Source organism: Myotis davidii, unplaced genomic scaffold (genome assembly GCF_000327345.1).
Source record: "Myotis davidii unplaced genomic scaffold, ASM32734v1 scaffold125, whole genome shotgun sequence".
In the NCBI taxonomy this organism is placed as follows: Eukaryota; Metazoa; Chordata; class Mammalia; order Chiroptera; family Vespertilionidae; genus Myotis; species Myotis davidii.
Window position 1 is genome coordinate 7560843 of NW_006299390.1, and position 4494 is coordinate 7565336.

Consider the following 4494-nt stretch of genomic DNA (forward strand, 5'->3'; position numbering starts at 1 on the left):
TGCATTTCTTCAAAATACAGGTGAAGTAAAATTAGTCTTGAAGGACTTTTGTGTGTTTGTGTGTAAGACACAACACAAGGGGACAGGGAGATGGGTTTGGTGTGAGAATTCCATTTCCCAGACAAAGATGAAGATTCAGAGCAGTGAAGCCACTTGTCCACACACATTCATTGTCCGAGAAAAATGAAGGGTGGATCTGGAATTCCACCCAGGTTGGCCTGACCAGCAACCTCACAGTTTCCCCATGAGCCTCATTCTCCCCCAGAGAATTACAGTAGCCCTTATTTAATATGGCTTCCCCCAGGCAGGTCTCATCTAAGCACTTTGTGTGTCCTTTCTCATTTAATCCACCCCGCCCCCCAAAAAAACCTTTGGAGTACAGACTATTGTCAACTCCCTCAGGAAACTGAGGCACAAAATCTAGCCCAAGGTCACACAGTTGATAAGTAGTGGGATGAAAATTCAGTCCAAGTGTGAGTCTGCCTCTAGAACCTGCACTCTCCACCACCAAACTAAACAGCTGCACTTAAGACAATCAACCATAATTTTCAAAGTTTTGCACTGACATGAAACCATGATGAGTTTCCATCCAGCAGGGGAGAGAAAATGATCAGTTTTATGATAAAGACAAATCACCTGTAAAACAGGGAAAACCTACTTGCAACAAGTCAGCCCCCACCTGGCTGTACTGGGAGGGTGACTGATACTGGGTAACAGCACCGCCATTGTTCATCAGTGAAGTTATCCAGTTTGAGCAAAATTGGCTTCTCTCAAAAATGTGGTGTTAGGGGAAATGGTAAATGAACTCTTAAGCTTTCAAAATGATAATCTAGCATTACTTAAAAGTCTACAAATTTGTTCCTAAATGTATTTAAATCTTACCAGTGAACATGATGCTTGGTTATTAAAAAGTAATTCTGGCGAAATTAGCTTGCAGCTACAAAATTAATATAATTCATTTATTACTTGCAGCCACAAATCAAGATGCTGTTAACACTGCTACACACAATTTAATAGGCACAGTAGGTTTCCATATGGCTTTAATTTGGGGTTTCTGGTCACTCCATTGAATTATTTACAGAATACACCAGTGTGTCTAGTCAGAGGGTGTTTGACCTAACTGAGGTGTGAAGCATTGGCCTTCAAACTATCGAATTAAAGGTTTGATTGGTTTCTGAATTTTATCATGTTAAACAAATAGATTTTTAAGTCTAGAGGCTTATTATTACACTAGAGGCCTGATGCATGAAATTTGTGCCAGGAGCTCAGCCCTCTCAGCCAGCTTTGTTTGGAAGGTCATCCGGAAGGTCGTCTGGAAGGTTGTCCAGACGGTCATTCCACTGTTCGGCCATCTGGTCTAATTAACATATTACGCTTTTATTATTTAGATAGAGATTTAGGAATGGAGAAAAACCAAAAAGCAACCAAATCTCATTTAGATGAAGAAGAAAAACATAGACACACACACCCCCAGTCCTCCCCCGACATACACCTATTTGACTTACATAGGCTGAGATAAAAGAATAATTCAGAGTTTAAACCCTCTTCTTTGTGATCTTGCCAGAATGATATGTAGTTTGTGTTTCGTAGCTGGATTTCATGCCTCCATGAACATGCCTCTACTCAATGAAGTTCAAGTTCCCTAACGAATGTGTCAGTCAAGATGAGAAATAAACATTATAATTGCACTTTGTGTCTCAAGCCTAAATGAGAACAATGGGGCTAAATAATAGAGAATATGTCTCTCACTTGTGTTTTCCTTTAGCGTTTAGTTTTCTTGGGAACTTGGGGGGAAGAAGACAGGAGCTAAGAATACAGAGAGGCAGTAAGCCTTCGCTCTAATTTGGACCAGACAATGATGCCCTCACTAGGAAAGGGAGCACAGCTGGATGAGGAAGCAACCCTGGGGGGCTTCTATTCTCAAACTGGGATCAAGGTGCATATCTCTGTGGAAGTCTTTCCTGTTTTGATCCTAAGCTAGGAAAAGTAATGGAATTAGAAAAGAAAGATTCTATAAAGACTACAGAAGAAAATTAGAAAGGCAACATTGATAACTATTAACAACTACTGAAAAAGGAACCAAGCTATACACCCCCCAATTTGTTGTTGTTAATCCTCACATGAATATATTTTTCTATTGATTTTTAAGGAGAGTGGAAGAGAGAGGAGGGGAAGACAGAGAGAAAGATCGATGTGAGAGAAACACATCGATTGGTTGCCTCCTGCATGAGCCCTGACCAGGGCCTGGGCCAGGGAGGAGCCTGCAACCAATGTAGGTGCCCTTGTCCAGAATCAAATCTGTTGGTCCACAGGCCGATGGTCTATTCACTGAGCCAAACCGGCTAAGGTTACCCCAAAATTTATTTCCCAGCTTGTTATAACAATGATACCTGTGCTATTTTACATGGATCATCACAACAGCCCTTCAACATATGGTGGCAAGTAAATGTAATTACGAGGCTCGGATATAGAAAAGCAGAGCAGTTAGGTGACTCGCCCAAACTCCCACTGCTAGCAAGTGCCAGAATTTAAATTAAATTCAAGTCTTTTTTACAAACCAGCCCCACAGTCCTCCCATAGCATTGCTCAGCATACACTAGGAATGTCTACCTTTGCTTGTTTTACCAAAGGAATGGCAAAACCTTGCTTTAAGGATGACACAAGTATGGCTTGTGTATTTCTCAGAAACAGTGTACCATAATATGATTTGTTTTGTGACTTTTAAGGATTGACTATATTTCCTTGAAAGTTCTACTATAAAACCTAAACACGTTAAGAGCTAAACACAAACTACAAATCTGTCTATCAATCTCAGTATAGACTCCAGGCCATGAACAATGTTCTGCCCTGGTAGGAGACCTGAGGAGCCACTGACAGGTTTGGGTGACTGATTGTTGGAGCTGGGAAAAGACACTGGTTGTGGAAACCTTAGAATAAAAGAAAATGTGAGAAAGATCACTTGAATCATGGATTACCTTTGTCCTCCCCAATCTGTTCGTGGCTTTCTGGGATATTTACTCCATCTGTCTGCTTATATTGTATTTATTCACTTTATGAGGTTTAAAAATGCTATAGATGTCCATGTAAAGCCATATGCTCTACCAAACTGTAAATCTTGGTCATGTTGTTGACTCACACAGTACTCAGTGTAGCACTCAACACAGTGTCCTGCACACAGCAGGTGCTCCATAAATTTTTGTTTAACGGAATCCATTGATGTTGCATCCAGGAAGCACCCTATGTGTTTATCCAGTACTATTCCTGTCCTGGGAGAGGGGAATGAGTCTAACTTGTGTTTAGCATCCATTGGAAATGCGAATTTCTTGCCTGGTTTCTGAATACCAAGCATGCAGGCCACCATGTGGAATCTGACGTCTGGACAGTGCAAAAGGTACCCACCACCTGAATAAAGAGACCTGTATTTGGTGTGTATTATTTTCTCCAGGGGGATTCCGGGGCGGGGGGGGAGTAGAATCTCTTTTAATGTATTTTAATAGATTTACAAAAAACAGGCATGGCCCTTTAAGAAACCACTTATGTCCAAAGGTTGGTCAGAGGTCAGGCTCTAAAACTACAAGATTAGTATGTGTACTAGTGAGTGCACCTTCCTAGTTGCCTGTTAATGGAAGGGAAAACTCAGCTTCAAGGGGCAGAAAGCTAGGCAGGGAGCTAATGAGCTGGAGGGAAATGACTCCCTTCTGATTGGAAAGCGTCATTAGGAGGGAGTCACACTGAGGAGCCTTGGTGGGGCCCAATCTCTCCCTCCCAGCTTTCCCTGACAATGTGGGGCAGGGAACCATGTGGTCCAGACAGCTGAGCAAATGCCAAGCCCGGGTGTTCTTTTGGCAGAGAGATGGGGCTGTGCTGTTGGGTGTAGTAAGTACAGCACTGGATAACAAATCGGGGGGAGGGGGGAAAGGCCAAACGTGGACGTTCCACATCAGAACAGATTGCTGTCTTGATTGTCCCAAAACCTGGGTGTGCAGATGGACCTCTAGAATTTAAAGCTCTGGGCTCCACCTCCTTCTGTCCAAGCCAGTGTGGGGCTTGGGATCGGGGTTAGATTGAGAGGGGACTGGTGACAGGGACCTGACCATGTTGGAGGGTGGTGAGAAGGTATGTGATTGTTTCCATGATTATATTCTTAATAATGTGCCCTAATTATATCCATAGTTCATGAAGGGTTGTGTAACACAAATCATGGTGCTTACAAGTTTAAATAGCTGTGTAATAAGCACTCGCCATTCTACTTAGTGTTATTGCCCTCTCTCTTCCCAAAGACAATTGTTACCTTTCGTTCAAGAATTTCCTTTTACTAATATTGCAGATTCTGGCAAGTGACCATAAGCAGATGGAGGGCTTGAGCCCACGAGCCGAAGGTGACCTGGCTCTGGGAGACCCTCATGGTTTTCCCCCTTCCTCAGGAGCAGCATTAGGGCCGTGTGTCCAGCAGCCTTTGCCATGGTGACTGCACACCTGCATCCTGAGCAGTGA